The 17,748-nt window shown below is 43.2% G+C and overlaps 1 pseudogene across 1 annotated transcript; it reads left to right on the top strand.

The window, feature by feature from the left end:
* The first annotated feature begins 232 nt into the window (after nucleotides 1-232).
* Nucleotides 233-17,225, top strand: LOC149995046 (uncharacterized; annotated as a pseudogene). Its single transcript, XR_016507791.1, has 9 exons — nucleotides 233-296; nucleotides 3,288-3,363; nucleotides 3,593-3,877; nucleotides 5,841-6,167; nucleotides 6,263-6,389; nucleotides 10,077-11,408; nucleotides 12,562-12,720; nucleotides 15,118-15,244; nucleotides 16,530-17,225. The product of XR_016507791.1 is annotated as an uncharacterized LOC149995046 (transcript).
* The last annotated feature ends 523 nt before the right edge of the window (nucleotides 17,226-17,748 follow it).

Genomic DNA, 17,748 nt, shown 5'->3' with positions numbered 1-17,748 from the left:
TGTCAATGAGAAAAAGCTAAACTCTACAGGAAGAGGACTGCTTGAGGTCAGCACAATGGCAGGCAGCCATTAAAGGGATTTCTGATAGTTGTAGGCTTGTAGGCGGGAACTCCGAGAGTTTGGAGATGTACTTCATATTTGTAATATTTCTAACATGGCTGACTTGGGTTTTCCTCCTCTTCGGGGTCTGGGACGTGTTTCCGCCAACGCCGTCCGGAAACGAGGGGCTTCTGGGAAGTGTAGTTCCGGAGTGCGGTGTACTCCGGGGCGGCCACCATCGCGTTTTTGTTTGGGAGGTGAGTCATCCCGGCGCTCCAAAGACTCCTCCCAGCCTCGCAGGCCTGAGCGTGAGACCTAGTCGCTCCCCAGCCCGCTGTCTTGGGATGGAAGAGTCGGGCTGCGGGCGGAGGCTGAGGCGGAGGGCGGAAGCCCTGCCTCACCACTTCCCAAGCAGCACGGCTACTTCCATCGGTACAATATATGGCCAGTTGGGTATCATGTCTGCGCTCTGCTTTCCTCCTCTTTAAAATAGCGGGAGGGACAGCAGCTATTGCGCAGGGGTGTGATCAGAATTAGAAGAGACAGTGCGTGTCCAGAGCTTAGGACAGTGGTGGCACTTGGTCACGGGTGCAGTTAATTCTTTCCCCAGCGCAGGGGAAAGGGGAGGGGGGTCAGGGCTGCATGAGCGAGGCCGTAGCCTTTCTCGCACTTCACTGAGTTTTCATGTCTTTTTAAGGACGCTCCGGGTCACCCCGCGCTGGTGCTTCGGGATGTCCTCTGCAGTTTGTCCGGGAGACGGACGTAATCGCGCTGTCCCACTGCACCCTTTCCTTCGTAGCCCGCGAATTAGGCGATGGGAGGAGGGAGGGACTCGTGCCCCTCCCAGCATAGCCCCAGGCCCAGGCTCCTGCGCTTTCTGGTCTGTCCTCTGTTCTCAGGCAAGCAGGTTTCCTTCGGCCAGCAAATTACAACTAGGAAGGTGTTCAAATATTTGTTGAATAAACCTGGGAATGCTTAATTTCCTTCTTAATATGTATGTGTATTGCTACCACATACACATATTTTAAATATATTTTTTAAATTTTATTATCTTTACATTTTTTCTTTTTTCTTTAGTTTATTTCCTTTTATTTGCTCTCAACTGGTTTTGAAATTATATGGGCTTCGTTATTTTGTAAATTTTTTTAAATGATTATCTTTTTCAACAAACACTGAATTTAATTAGCATGTACTTTCATTCTGAAAAATATAGAGACAAAAAGTGTACTTAAAATTTGATAATGGCTACCCACCATCACCATTTTAAACTTTATGCTAGCTTATAAAGGTTGTACATATGTATTTTTAAATTATAACCCCCCTTTAAATTTATCTAATTGTTCTTAAACATTGTCTAAAAAGATATTACCAAACACATTTACAAATGTTTTCCTACCATTGCTTTTTCACAGTTCATCTAGTCATACATTTTCTTCATTTATGTTTGGCTAAAATGTCATTGTCCCTCATGTAAATAATCATTTGGTTGAGCATGGAATTGAAGGTCAGAAGTTATTTCCTTCATTGTAGACATGTTATTCAGTTGCCTTAGATCTCCAGTTTCCCTGTTTCAGTGTAATTGTCATTTCTGTTAGGTAAACTGTATTTTCTTTGTGGATGCTTTTAGGGTTTTTTAATTGTTCTATTACAGTTGTCCCATTTCCCCCCATGGCTCTCCCCTGCCTCGACCCCCGCCCCCCTCTCCCACAGTCAGTCCCCACCCTGTTGTCCATGTCCATGGGTCATTCATACTAGTTCCTTGGTTTGTTGTTTTTAAGTTTATTTATTTAGTCCTTTGCATTCCTGAGTGTCACTATGATTTGTTTAGGAGTATATTTACTTTTATTTATAGTGTTCAGAATTTCTATGTATGAACTCAGCAATTATGCCTTAAAATAAGACCTCTCTGCTGTTTTTCCCATTGTCTTCTCACACTCCTGTTAGATAATTGTTGGGTCCTCTCAGTCTGTCCTCCATGTTTCTTGAATTTTCTTTTGTATCTCTCTCTTTGCTATCTGTTTTTGTTCATCTCCAAGCATATAGGATAAAAGGCTATTTACCAGTAAGCCTTTTCTGGCTTCATGAAGTAAATTGACCCAAAAATGACACTTTTTAGAAAACTAATACCAGCCATTAGTAAAATATTATTAGCTGGGCAACAAATTATTAGTTAAGAAGAAATTTTAAATAAGAATTAGGGCTTTCAACCCTGGCTGGTGTGGCTCAGTGGATTCAGTGCCTGCCTGTGAACCAAAAGGTTGCTGGTTTGATTCACAGGTCAAGTGCCTGGGTTGTGAGTCATGTCCCCGGGTGGGGATGTGTGAGAGGCATCCGATATATGCATCTCTCACACAGCGGTGTTTTTTTTTCTACCTCCATGTCTCCCTCCCCTCCCCCTCTCTAAAAATAAGTAAAATCTTAAAAAAAACAAAAACTAGATTTAGGGCTTTCGGAAATTAAAGGTGACCTTCATAGGAGAGCAATAATAAATGAAGTCCAGATCTTCCAGGTCTTTTTAGTTATTTTTGTTGGGAAGGACATTTGCAAATACAGGTGGTCCCCAGCTTACAATGGGGTTTTTCGACTTTGCGATGGTACAAAAGCGACTTGCATTCAGTACCTTTTCCTAGGCTACCATTACGTGGCACAGTACTCCCTCGTGATGCTGGGCAGCTGGAACAAGATACAGCCCCCAGTCAGCTGCATTGCCAACATATTTTTGATAATTGTGTTTTGTGTTTTCACGTTCTGGCATGTTTACAAAGTGCCTGTGTCTCCTGCTTCTGGTGAGAGGAAAGAGAAGGCAGCAATTACTCTTGAGATGAACCTCAAGGCAATGACCCGGCTGTAGGCTAATGTAAGAGTTCTGGGAACACTTAAGGTCAGCTAGGCTAAGCTATGATGTTCAGTACATTAGGTGTATTTTTATTTATTTATTTTTAGAGTGAGGGGAAGGGTAGGAGAAAGAAAGGGACAGAAACATCAATGTGTGGTTGTCTCTCACATGCCCCCAATCGGGGACCTGGCACGCAACCCAGGCATGTGCCCTGACTGGGAATCGAACCCATGACTCCTTGGCTCGCAAGCGGCCACTCAATCCACTGAACCACACCAGCCGGGGCTAACTGCATTTTTGACTTAATGATATTTTCAAGTATACAGAGGGTTTATCAGGAAATAATCACAACCTAAGTCAAAGAGCATCTATACAGTTTGTGATGCAAAGTGTTATCTGCTTTTTTTTGTAGCAACAACAAAAGAAAAAGGATTCCTGGTTCTTGAAACTGTTCACCTACTTATTTAGTCTCAGAACAACTGTATGAGGTGGGTATGATTTGCGAGTCTTATCCTATCATGGTACAGATGACCAAAGTGAGGGGCAGAGAGGGTTTGCTTTTGTTTGGTTTTGTTTGGGTAACACCCCCGCTGTTACACAGATGGTAAATGTCACTTCCAGGGTTTAATCCCAGGCCCCTGATTCCAGAGTCCACTTTAAAAAAAAATACAAAACCCTTGTGTTGTTACAGTGCCTCTCACTTCTCATTATCCCCAGGATCCGAAATCCTTGCAGTGGAGATGCTGCGTTTGCTGTGCCGGTTGTCCCCCGCTGACACACGCATGAGTAGCTGCGGTCGCTTCCACGCTTTGCTTATCACGCTGTAGGCGGCCGCATCCGCCGGGAAGTAGGAGCGCGATCGTGCGACTCCCCAAAGGTCCTCGTGGGCGCACGGCCGCTCTGGCCTGAGTCTCGTGGCTTCTTGGTTCTTCCCCAGTTACGCCTTCTCAGGACTCGGACCTTTCCCAGAAGGAGCAGCAGGAGAAAATGACCAGGTTTCAGGTAAATAAGTTATTCCTTTCTGTCTCCTAAGATGCGATTTTATTTCTCAAAGATTAGGCACATCTTTTTTTCTCTTCCTTAGATAAGTTAATGGAAAACAACAGATCTTGAGTGCGTGTGGTGTGCCAGACTCTGTGTGTGTGTTTTGTTTGTTTTATTTTATCGTCTTTATTATTTCACAAAGCACTCTTTGAAAAAAATAATAGAAATCTGAAATAGAGAGAAATAATTTCCATTATTACTACTCTGTTTGCAAACTGGCTGTTTTCACTTTCCCATGGCCCTTTCTCACGTGCACTCACAACTATGCATTTGCAATATTAGCATTGAAGGGATATATTTACATATACTAGATAAAGGCTTAGTATCGAAAATTCTTATTAAGCTTAGTAAGTGAAAGAAAAACCCAAGGAGTATGAGTTAAAAAAACAAATAGAAGTGTCACAAAAAAAGAAAGTAAATTTATGAAGAAAATAATGATAATTAATAACTGTTTGCAGATGTTAAAAACTTTATTTCACTTAGGTTGTCGAAGATTATTTTTTAAGAGGAATTATGTCCTATTTGGCCAGAGTCTAGAGATTCAGGGATAGTTGTACTCTCACATGAAAAGTGACTTGGGAAAACCTTTTGAGAGGGAAATCTGCCATTCTGCTTTCAAATTTTTTGAGTTCATATTCTCTGACTTTGCAATGCCTACTTCTTAGCTAAGATCTCTGAAAAAAGATTTTTACAGCATTGATTATAAGTAAAAATCCATAGTTAATATACATTTGTATTGATTAAAGATAAATCATCAGTTCTTAGGAATACTATGAAGTCACAAAATGTAATGAAAGAGATTATAATGATACCAGTTGTTCAGATTTATTGAGCATTTGTTATGTGCCAGGCACCATTTTAACCGCTTTTCGTATATTCACTCATCTGATTCTTTCAAACACCTTGCAATGTAGACGCCATTGTAGGGAAGAGGACATGGAGATTGTTAGAGGTTAGGGAATTTGCCCAACACTAAAACCTTGACATTTGACCTTAGCCTGTGCCTTCACCAGCTGTGAGTGCTACAGTAGGTGGAAGAGCTATAGACCTGTTCTGGAGGGTTCTGAAGGCCCGTGCACTTTGCAAACGTTAAAAACAGTGATAGAGCCTAAGCTTTGTGGGGAGGCAGGGAGGAGATAATGAGAGAGGGACAGCTGTTGGGACTAAAAACTGCCTGGGGTCCCTCTATTTCTGTAACAATTTTTTAAAGATTTTAAAAATTGTTGACACTATTACAGATGTCCTCCACTTTGCTCACCCCCACCCAGCCCTGACCTAGCCCCTGACCCAGCCCTCAATACACTGTTGTCTGCATCTATGAGTAACGCATATGTTTTTGGGGTAATCTCTTCACCTTCTTTTCCAGTCCCCGCCAACCCCCTCCCCTCTGAGAACTCTCAGTCTGTTCCATGTGTCTATGCCTCTGTTTCTGTTATGTTCGTCAGTTTATTTTGTTCATTAGATTCCATGTATAAGTGAGATCATATGGGATTTGTCTTTCTCTGACTGGCTTATTTAACTTAGCACAGTAATCTCCAGGTCCATTCATGCTGTTGCAAAGGGTGAGAGTTCCTTCTTTTTTACAGCCACGTAGTACTCCACTGTGTAAATGTACCACAGCTTTTTTATCCACTCACCCACTGATGGGCATCTGGGCTGTTTCCAGATCTTGGCAATTATAAATAGTGCTGCTGTGGACTTAGGGGTGCATACATGTCAGGATTCTTAGGATATATTCCCAGAAGTGGGATTGCTGGGTCAAAAAGCAGTTCCATTTTTAATTTTTTAAGGTAACTCCATACTGATTTCTACAGCGGCTGCACCAGTCTGCATTCCCACCAGCAGTGCACCAGGGTTCCCTATTCTCCACATCCTCGCTAGCACTTGTTTATTGATTTATCAGTGGTATCCATTCTGACAGGTGTGTCAAATGGGATTACATCAAACTAAAAAGCTTCTGCACAGAAAAACAGACCATCAACAAAATGAAAGAGGGATCCACTGTATGGGAAAACATATTTGCCAATGATACATCTGGTAAGGGGTTAATCTCCAAAATATATAAAGAACTTATAAAATTCAACACCAGGAAGACAAATGAAAAATGGGCAAAGGACCTGAATAGACACTTCTCCAGAGCGAATGTACAGATGGCCAATAGACATATGAAAGAATGCTCAGCGTCAGTAAACATTGGAAAGATGCAAATTAAAGCTACAGTGAGGTGTCACCTCACACCTGCCAGAAGGTAACAGTATTTTTGGTAAGCCTCTTTAACTCCTCAGCCCTTCTCCCAGCGGAGGCCGGTTGTGAAACGGAGGTCGCCTGTGTTTGGTGTCCTAGGAGGCGGTGACCTTCAAGGACGTGGCCATGGTCTTCACGGAGGAGGAGCTGGGGCTGCTGGACGCCGCCCAGAGGCAGCTGTACCGGGACGTGATGCTGGAGAACTTTCAGAACCTGGCCTCCCTGGGTGAGCACAGGCGCCCTCTGACATTGAACCTCAGCCCCTTTGAGAGTCTCTGTGTCCTCAGTTGTTCAGAGTGTTGTACCTTTTGAAATAGTTTCCTGACCTTGAAGACAGCGTTTGTAACCCCTGGGACTATATGAAAAGGTTTTTCCAGTCTTTCTCTCAGGGAAAATTCTGTCCAGGGCTGATTTTGCCACCTCCTGCCCAAGGACATTTGTCAATGTCTGGAGACAGCCTTGATTGTCACAACGGGGGGGGGGGGGGGTCCTCTAGCATGGAGGGCTAGCGATGCTGCTAAACCCCGTCTGGTGCACAGGACACCCCCCCAAAACAGTTCACAATGTCAACAGTGCTCGCTTGGGAAACCCTGTTTCAAATGAATTATAAATGGACAGCTTAGCTTCTACACTTTGTCTTTCAAATTAGGTTCGTGAGCCATTAATGGGACATGAAATCAACTTAGTACATTGCCCAGGGGTGGGCAAAGGTAGGTTTACAGTTGGGGGTCACGTGCTTTTGTGTTAATAAAGCTACTGTGATAATCACATCCTGCATGCCTTTTTCCGTACGATCAACTGCAAGCCCACTTTTGCCCACCCCACTCTCCCCCACCCCGTACTGGCATTACCTTTTTTTCCATGAAATAGTTTCTATCTATATTCAGTTTTATTCTGTCAGCGTTCCTTATCAAGACCTCCCTGCTCACACTGCAGCCTAAACTGTGACCATCTGCAGAGAGCGGAGTGAGCGTGAGGGAAATGCAACGAAACGGGCATTGGCTAAAGCCCATTGTATCTGTACATAGGCGTGAGCTAGGTCACGACCAAAATTATTTCGTATTACAGTTCACGATCAGAAAGTTCTTTTTTTTTAAGAAAAAGATTTCATTCATTTATTTTTAGAGAGGTGAAGGGAGGGAGAAAGAGAGGGAGAGAAACATTGATGTGTAGTTGCCTCTCACACGCCCCCAACTGGGGACCTGGCCCGAAACCCAGGCGTGTGCCCTGACTGGGAATCAAACTGGCAGCCCTTTTGTTTGCAGGCCGGCGCTCAGTCCACTGAGCCACACCCGCCAGGGCAACAGTAATTTTTAAAACATGCCATACCTTACTGTTTAGTCAGGAGCACTGATCTCTTTTCTCTTAGAGTATCAAATAAAAAAATGACAACATCCAACACAAAATAGCCGTCTGGTGCGAATGAATCAAAATACCTATTTTTTTGTCAGATTGGCAAAAAAATAACATTTTTTGCTGTGCTGAAGAATTTTAAAGTAATTATGTGTATCATGAGATTTGTTGAAAATCGCTGCCTTAGAAGATAAAAGCTGTTCCCAGTCATCAGAGTGTATAACTAAACTATCAAAACTATCAGTGCTCACATGCCAGGCATTACAGTTCATCAGTTCTCATGTAATAATTTCAGGTTGGCTACTTGTGCAGGAAAACTGCCTCATCGGTACAGCCAGCTGCCCCTCCCCTCCCCTCTCTCTTATACTTACCACGTGACCTATATGTGGTAGTTGTTTCTGGTTTCAAAGTGGTTATTTTCAGAGGTCAGAAGGTGCTGACATACCTGTGGAGAGTCCTGATTAGGAGAGAAAATGATAGGATTTCAAATAAGCTTACCAGTGTAGCCGGAAGCCTGGCGGTATTGAGTAACTGGTACCCCAGGTGATGCAAGAAGCCTTTTCCTTGGAATGAGCTCTCACAGCAAACACGGAAATCAGTGCTGATTTCACAGGCTCAGGGCTCAGTCCTCCCCAAGCCTTCAGCTGCCAGCTGGGGCTTCCGGGGCCACCCTCACTTGTGGGCCACTGGCTACCAATTCTGTGGCGATTCGCTAGAAGGACAGAACTCAGGGAAAGTGTTACACATTGGGACCCGTGGAAGGGACAGAGGCCTCGGTGGGCTCTGGGAGAGTCCCTGCCGCCTGCCTCTTACTGACTGATGCTTGGGGTTACTTTTCGGCCCATTCAGATAATTCAGGATGACCTTCCCACTGCAAGAGCCTTCATGTAATCAAGTCTTTTTGCCAAAAATATTGATATATTCCCAGGTCCCAGGGATTAGGGTGTGGACATCTTTGAGGGCTGTTCAGTTAGCCTGCGATACCCAGAACTGGGTATATACCTGTTGAGACTTGTTCAACTTGTGTTAGACTCTAACTTCCCATGTAAGTAAATTAATTTTAAAGGACTTAGTACCCCTCTTGCCGCCCCCCCACTCCACCAAACAATTTAAGCCAGAGGCTTCTGTACGTTTTTAGTCACAACCCTCAATAAGAAATATTTTATATCTTTTTTCTTTTTTTTAATTTATTTTTAAATTGTTGTTCTATTACAGTTGTCCCATTTTCCCCTCATTGTTCTCCCCTGTCCCACACTGCCCCCCATCTCCCACAGTCAGTCCCCGCCCTGTTCTTCATGTCCGTGGGTCATTTATACTAGTTCCTTAGAAATATTTTATATCTTGACTCAGCATAAATATAATGTATGTACGTATTTTCATGTATGTCTGTCGCTGAAACAAGCATTTTATATAGTTGCGGTACCCCTTCTGCTTGTTGTATGCTTCTCACATTTTTACTCTGTTTCTTTTTAAAAAATATTTGTCACAGTTATGGAACTGGTTTCAGAGTTCACTAATACGTCCCAGCCATTAGAAAAGTTCTGTCACAGGGGGGATAAAGCAGTGAAGAAAGCAGTGCAAGGCAAGAAAAAGTTAGGGGGTTTGTAGTAAGTCGGGTGAGTGCTGAGGGCAAAATAAAGCAGGAAAGGCACGTGGAAAGAACCAAAGGTGGGGGGAGTGGGGGGGAATTTTTTTACATTGAGTGACATTTGAGTAGAGACCTGAATAAGAAAAAGCAAGGTTCAGTTTACCCAGCTGGGGTGGCTCCATGGACTGAGCACCGGCCTGTGAACTGAAAGGTCACCCGTTTGATTCCCGGTCAGGGCACAGGCCTGGGTGGCGGGCCGGGTCCCCGTTTGGGGGTGAGACAGGCGACCAGCTGATGTTTCTCTGACACATCGATGTTTCCCTCCTTCTCTTCCTCCCTCCCTCCCCTTCTCTCTGAAAATAAATAAATAAAATCTTTTAAAAGAAAAAGCAAGGTTCCCAGTGTTGAGGGAGAGAGCTCTTCCGGCAGAACAGGCCCCTCCCTCCCTTCTTCTTCTGGGCTGCCTGAGAGACTGCGCTGAGCTCTGCTTCTTTCCTTGTCCCAAGTTCCTCCTTAGTTGTGCAAGGTGAGTTTTCCCTTTTCTACTTCTTTTTACGGAGACCTGATACACTTCCAGGTTTAGAACAATGAGTATTATTCCAACCATTTTCCAAATTTACTCTTGCAAGATCATTCCTACCAGGACCTAAAATCCTGTGGTATGCTTACAGTCTGGGCTTTTGTGACCTCATGAGGGGGAGTCCCACGGTCAGGAGAGCGGGGGGACAGGACGAGTGGGGGTTGTCTCTGTTGCCCTGCAGATGTCTCATTTCAGACTTCAGCTCTCGTGTTAAATGTTACACTTAGGGTTCTGGGTGGGTCGTGTTTACCCTTAGTGGGCAGGAGCCTGATGACTCTATTCTTTACTTCTGCTTGCATGTTTATTAAGGCCTCATCCTAAGTGCGAGATCCTCACGTTTCTGAACAAAGCATTCACTGGTCCTCGTCTCTGAATGTTGCTTTTTCTTATAGGCAGCAAGATGCAAAATGAGGCAGAGCCTCTTCGGAAAGTTGCCTTAAAGTACCTTTCACACGAAGAGCTGTCCTGCGGGCAAGTCTGGACACATGTTGCAGGTGACTCAACCACGTGTCTGCAGAGGGAGAGTTCCCAGTTTCTACGAGGCCATTCTGATCAGGTTTCCGAAAGCGAGGACAACATAGCAAACTATAAAGGTGATCGCTCCTGTTATGCTGAAAATCAAGAGTTTTTCAATTTCAAAGATTCTTGTGGGAATATACACCTGAGTGAGGCACAGAACCAGAGCAGAGAGAAGCAGATTCATGTGAGAAATAACCTGCATGTCTGTGAAGCCATCATGAAGAGATCACCACTTAGCGATCGTATAAAAATTGACACAGAACAGAAACCCCACAAACCTAACGACCGTGGCAGAGGCATGAGCGGCGGCCCCCCTCAGCATTTACCCTGCAGAGAGGAGCTCCGCCCGAGCAGTGAGTGTGGAAAGGGCCTCAGTGACGGCTCAGTGCTTTCGGGTCCCCAGAGCGCTCACCCGGGAGGGAAGGGCTCTGGGCAGAACTGCCCTCTGCAGACTCATCAGAGGACTCACCCAGGAGAGCGACGCGCTGGATGTCGGGACTCGGGCGATCACTTCCATGAGAGCTCTTTCCGTTCTCATCCTCAGCGTGCGGGGGAGAAGTCCCACAGGTGCGACAGCTGTGGCGGGGCTTCGGGGGCAGCACGGGTCTTACCATTCACTGCAGGACCCACACTGGAGAGAAACCTGATAAATGCGGGGAGTGTGGTAAGTGCTTTAGTCAGAGCGCACGCTGAAGAGAAGCCATACAAGCGTGGAGAGTGTGGCAAGGGCTTTGGGGGGAGTGTTAATCTTTGCGTTCATCACAGGGTCCACAGGTGTGAGAAACCCTATAAATGTCAGGCGTGTGGGAAGGGCTTCACTCAGGCTGCTCATTATCACCTCCATCGGAGGGTCCGCACTGGGCAGAAGCCTTATAAATGTGATGTCTGTGGTAAGGGCTTCGGTCACAATTCAGCATTAATACGCCATTGGAGGGTTCACACTGTGAGGCGTGTGGGAAGGGCTTTACTCGTAATACAGATCTTCACATCCATTTCTGAGTCCACGCGGGAGAGAAACCCTACAAATGTAAGGAGTGTGGGAAGGGCTTCCGTCAGGCTTCAGATCTTCGAGTTCATCAGCGTGTCCACACCGGGGAGAAATGATTCACACATGAAACATGTGGAAAGGGCTTCAGTCAGTCTTCAAAGCTTCAGACCCACCAGAGTCCACACTGGAGAGAAACCCTACAGGTGTGATGCGTGCGGTAAGGACCTCAGTTATCGTTCCAGTCTAAGACTGCACCAAGTCCTTCACACTGGACAAAAGCCACACACACGTGACGCGTGTGGAAAGGGCTTCAGCTGGAGATCAAACCTTCACGCTTATCAGAGAGTTCACTCTGGGGAGAAGCCCTATCAGTGTGAGGAGTGTGCAAAGAGCGTCAGGCCATAGACTTCCGGGTTCATCGGCGAGTCCACACTGGGGAGAAGCCGTACAGATGTGACGCCTGTGGAAAGGGCTTTCGGTACAGTTCACAGTTTATAGACCATCAGAGAAGCCACACCGGAGAAAAACCGTACAAATGTGAGGAGTGTGGGAAAGGCTTTGCTAGGAGCTTGAATCTTCGCCATCATCAGAGGGTCCGTACAGGAGAGAAACCCTGTAAGTGTGAGGAGTGTGGGAAGGCCTTTAGTCTCCCCTCAAATCTTAAAGTCCAGCTGAGTGTGCACATTAGGGAGAAACTATTTCAGTGTGAGGAGTGTGGGAAGGCTTCAGTCAGGGGCCACGTCTTTGGGCCCATCAGAGAGTCCACAGTGGAGAAAATCTACAAGTGTAACGTGTGTGGTAAGGATCTCGGTCACTGTCTCGTCTTGCATGCCATCAGCAAGTCCACGCTGGTAAGAGTCTAAGAATGAAAGAATGTGTCACTGGCTTCAGTCAAGTTGCACATCTAGTTCTTGGAGAGTCCATGCTGGTGATAAACACTATGAAGTATTAGAGTGGAAAGGGGCTTTTTCAGATGGAATCTAACACATCCATGAGAATGATGACTAGAACCAGAGAAACAGGAATAGCACTCATGTTCAGGGGAGAAATATACTGTAACCCTCTTGGTAGGATCCAGTTGACATAAATCATCTTTCATAGTGAATGCATGCCGAAAGAGAATGTGTGAAAAGGACATTTTCCATATACTAGCTAGTTTGGGGGTGGGGGGCATTAGGGAAGGTTTTGGATTATTTTCCCATTAACTTCCATTTTATATGTATTTACAGTGACCATTATTTTTACTAAAGCAGAAAAACTATGAAAAGTGAAATGAATGAACTAAAGTACCTAAAAGTTTCCCGTAGCCAATATGATTGCCTTATTTTATGTGGTATATTGGACTAAAATTAAGGAATATATCCCCACAGGTGAATCTTCCCGCTTCAGAAGTAAGTTTTTGTCTGCTGCAGATGTATATAAAAGAACATGCATTGTATCAATGATTATAAGAGTAAACATGGAAATAAATAATTGGATCGCCAAAGTATTTTACAGTGGAACATTATGCAGACATCAAATGAGAAAAGGTAAGTTTGTAGTTATGGATGTTGAAAGTTGTCCAGCCTGGCTGCTGTGGCTCAGTGGATTGAGTGTCAGCCTGCAAACCGAGTGTTGCTGGTTCAATTCCCACTCAGGTTGCACGTCAGGTCCCCAGTTGGGGGCGCGAGTGAAAGGCAACCACACAGTGATGTTTCCCTCTCTTTCTCCTTTCCCCTCTCTCTAAAAAATTAAATGAGTAAATAAATAAATAAAATCGTTAAAAAAAAAGTAAATTTAAAAAAAAGAATAGAAAAGAAAGTTGTCCAGAATATATCAATCTGGAAAACAAAGCATGGGATTTATATGTGATCCCACTTTAAAAAAAAGACATAGACTAATTAGGTATTCTAGTTACCTCTAATAAATGATGGGACTTTGCATTTTTGTGTTCCAATGAAACTTTATTATGGACATTGAAATTTGAATTTATTATGTATTTGTCAGTTGTCATTAAATGTTTTTTTCATTTTTTCCCAACCCTTTAAAAATGTGGAGACCAGGCCCTGGCCGGGTAGCTCAGTTGTTTAGAGCATCATCCTGATGTGCCAAAATTGCTGGTTCAGTGTCTGGTCAGGGCACGTACAGCAAGCAACAATAAATGCGTAAATGAGTGGAACAAATCGATGTTTCTCAAATCAATAAATAAGAAATAGACCATATCTTAGTTCGTGGGCCATACTAAACCAGGTGGCAGGCTGCATTTGATCCACAGGCTGTCATTTGCCAACTCTTAACCTAGTTGATCATATTTAAAAATTTTTTTTCCAATTGCAGTTGACATTCAATATTATGTTCCAGGTGTACAGCATAGTCATTAGACAGTTACATAACTTACGAAATTATCCCCCCGTAAGTGTAGTGCCCATCTGACACCCTGCGTAGTTACTACAATAGTACTGACTATATTTCCTATGCTACATTTTACATCCCCGTGACTATAACTGCCAATTTATACTTCTTAATTCCTTCACCTTTTCACCCAGCCCCCCAACCCCCACATTTCTTTAAACTTACTGTTTTGAAAAAATTTAAAACTTTCCAAAAAATTGTAAAGGTTATGTAAAAGCTCTCATATACTCTTCACTCAGAATAACCAGTTTGTTAATGTGTTGGAGTCATTATTCTGTGTAAGTGAATGTATATATATTTTGATACTTCTGTGTATAGACACGTTTTTAAAAAACCCATGAGTATGTTAGAGACATCTCTTGTGTCTAAACACTTATGTGTATGTATTTTAAGAACAAGGATATTTACTTACACAGCTGCAATACAACTATAACGTTCAGGAAAGTTTAATATGGATACATAACCTCTAACCTACTGCAGACCTTATTCAAATTTTATCAGTTGTCCCAGTAAAATATTTATCACATTTTTCTGGTCTAGAATCCAGTCAGGGATTATAAAATCACATTTAGATGCCTTTAAACTGGATCACTACCTCATTCTTTGTCTTTCATGACCTTGATAATTTTGAGTGTTTCTAAATTTTTTTATTTATTGATTTTTAATGAAATGTTCAGTCCTCACTCAAGAGTATGTGTATTGATTTTAGAGAGAGGGGAAGGGCAAGACAGAGAGACATCAGTTTGTTGTGCTACTTATTTATGCATGCGTTGATTGATTCTTGTATGTGCCCTGACCCAGGATTGAACCTGTAACCTTGGCTTATGGGTACAGCACTGTAACCAACTGAGCTACCCGGCCAGGACTTGAACATCTCTTAAATTTGGACTTGTTGGATGTTTCTCACGATTGCATTTAAATTGGGCTTTTTTTTTTTTGGCACAAGTATTCCATCAGTGATTATTTTTGGTGCATCACATAAGGAAATATACATAATATGTTTGTTCCATTTTAGGTTAAGTTGACTTAGATAACTTGATTAAGGTGGGCGTGAGCTGGGATTTTCTGTAGTGAAGTTACCATTTTTTCCCTTTGTAATTAATAATTTGTGGGGAGATATTTTCTGGTTCTCTAAATAGCTTCTCAACAAACTTTCCTTCACTAGTTTCAGCATCCATTGCTGAGTCTGGCCTAATGGATGATTGCTACTGTTTGCAAAATGGATGATTTTCTGCCTTCATCATTCCTATTTTTCGCTAATTGAAGAATGTCCTAACTCTGGCACAATATGATATTCCAGTTGCATCTTCTACTTTGCCCTAGCCCTGGAATTTGCTATTTCTTTGGGAGTCCTGGTTCTTATAGTGGGGGAGGTGATTTTTATTTATTTTTATCTTTTACTACTTGGAGAATGGAGATGATGGGTCGGTAAGACAGGTAAAAATAACGAATCCTGAGTTTATAGTCTTACCACCAATTCTTAATTGTGTTCTTCCTAGCCTTCCCCCATTCCATATTGCATGTTTATTCTCCAGGAATTAGAACTTTGGCTCCCGGTCTAATCCACACATGTACTGGGGAACGTGGACATGCTCGCAGCCAGAACTGGGGGGATCTGTTCAAGGAAGGAGAGGATGGAGTATTGGACAACTAATGCCACAGGTATTTTTGAATGGCATGGTTTCCCCAACATAGCTTTTCTCCATTTTCAGGGCATTGACCCTTTAAACCAAATAAAATCTCCTAGTGAGACCAAAAAGAAAAGTATCCGATAGAAAAACCCAAAGCTGGGCATATCCAGGTAAGACCCTTGTAGTTAATAATTCCTTGCAGGCACTAGGACAGCTAATGTGAAGAAATGGTCTCCTGTGAAGTGGAGGTTGGGGGAGGAGTCCAGCTAAGGCCTCTGATCAGCCCTGCGTTGTCAGCAACCATTAACCTCTCATTTGCCCTTTCTTTATACTGTTAGTGGGAGTTTGACAAAGCTCTCAGACCATTGACAGCATTCCTCCATTGCTTTTTGAGAAACCTGAAGCATTTTAGGAGAAACTAATGTTAAAGAGACCAAACTAGGAAATTGGGTACAAAGCGTTGCAGTGTACCGATTAAAACGCAGACTCTGAAACTAGACTTGCTTGTCCAGTTCAGCCATTTGCTAGTTGAGTGACTGCAGACAGGAAAGATTCTTAACCTCTTTCTTCCTCAGTGTGCCTGTGTGTTCAGTGTGGGTTATAACACTATCTCTTAGTTCCCTTGTAAGGGTTGAAACTATACGCCTGGCATATGTTAAGAGCTTTACAGAGATAGCTATTATTTTCAACATAGATGTCATTATTACTATATATTTATTATATAATTCTAAGCCAGAGTTCAGCAAAGTATAGCCTGCTGGCCAAATCTGGATTGTATCCTTTCTTTTTCTTGTATGGCCTGGGAATTAAGATTTCACAGTTTTAAAGAATTGTAACGAAAAAGCGAGTAATATGCTAGAGAGACTTTTGTGGACTGCAAAGCCTAAAACATTCACTGCCTGGCCCATTATAGCAAACTTGCCATCATCTCCTGGTCTAAGCAAACTTCAGTTTCTCAAATGCCGTTGCTTCTGAGATAAACAATACATGATAAAACTGGTATCACCTCAATTTAGCACTTCTAAAACCTTAAGACTTAAGCTTTTAGCACTTTAAACCTTCAGGGATTTTAAAAATCAGCTAAATACATATTTTTTTCTCAAGTGGATCTGGAATATTGAATAGTATAGACCATTTATTAGGTCACAAGTCAGGTCTTAATAAATTTTTTAAAATCATACAAAGTATATGAAGAAATCATACAAAGTATACAAGGTATTCTCTGAACACAATGGAATGAAACTGGAATCAATAAGATACAAGAAATATATACATCAAAGATGATACAACTAGTTTTCCCCTTGCCTCCAATTTAGGAAATGACACGGATCAGCATGAAAGAAACGATCCTTCACTGTCTGCCATGTATAATCTCCCCGTGACGATGACTGCCTTTTGTTGCCAAGTTCAGTACAGAGGAGCAGTGACTGGTTTGGAGAGGTATCTTCTCTAAGAAGATATAAAGACTTCTATCTCAGTGTTCAGGAATGTTTTTGAGACGTGCCGGTACTCAAATACCCATATCGTTTATGTGAATCAATAATTCACAAATGGGTGGAATTAAAACCCTTAAAAAACCAATGGGACCAAAAAAAAAAAAATCACAGGGAAATTATAAAAGACTTCGAGATGGAAACACAGGCCCTCAGCGGTAAGGAAAGCTCTCAGGGCTGTTTTTCTTGTAAAAGCTGGTTGATTCATCTTTCTTTCCCACGATTTCCTCAGCCTGGGAGGTGGGGCAGATGTGGCCATGGTTCCTCTGGTGGCTCCTCCACCTCCCTCGTCCAGGTCAACGCCACTGCTTGGTCCTGGCTGGCCCGGGGCTGGCTCTGCTTCATGGCATGCCCCGCTCCGCCTGGGGCCCAGTGTCCGGCCTCGTCCCGGATATAACCGTAATGTGATTCTAACCACAGAAGCAGAGAAGTCCAGGGAAAACCCACCTCTGTTGTCACTACTTCTTTCCCTCGAAACTTCTACAAAGATGAAGAAAAGAAAATTGACATTTCCTTTCTTTCTTTTTATCCTCACCTGAGGAAATGCTTAATTGATAGAGAGGGGAAGGGAGGGAGAGAGGGAGAAAAACACCAGTGTGAAAGAGAAACAGCAGTTCGCTGCCTATTGGACGCCCCTACGGCGTCGGAACCTGCAGCCTAGGCGAGGGCCCGACTGAGAAACCAGCCAGGGCAAGGATTTCCTTTTCTGACTGGCTGATCCATCTCTCTCTCTCTCTGCTGCTCCTTCTCTCTTTCTCCCTCCTTCCTTCCCCTTTTCTGTTTTTGAAATTTAGTTTTTGGTAGGTGACAGAATTAAACTTTTGGAATCTTCAAGCTGTATATCGCCTCTGACAGAATTTATTTTTTAATTAAAATTTAATTTTCAATTACAGTTGGCATTCAAGATTTTTTTTTTATTAGTTTCAGATGTATAGCATAGTGGTTACACAATTCCATATTTTACAAAGTTGTCCCCTGATATTTCCAGTACCCATCTGGCCCCGTACATGGTTATTACAATAATTTTCACTATGTTCCTTAT

The sequence above is a fragment of the Furipterus horrens genome, unplaced genomic scaffold (assembly GCF_987537825.1).
Source record: "Furipterus horrens unplaced genomic scaffold, mFurHor1.1.pri manual_scaffold_13, whole genome shotgun sequence".
Lineage (NCBI taxonomy): Eukaryota > Metazoa > Chordata > Mammalia > Chiroptera > Furipteridae > Furipterus > Furipterus horrens.
The sequence above is the reverse complement of the archived record's forward strand: the minus strand, read 5'-3'. Positions and strand labels throughout refer to the sequence as shown.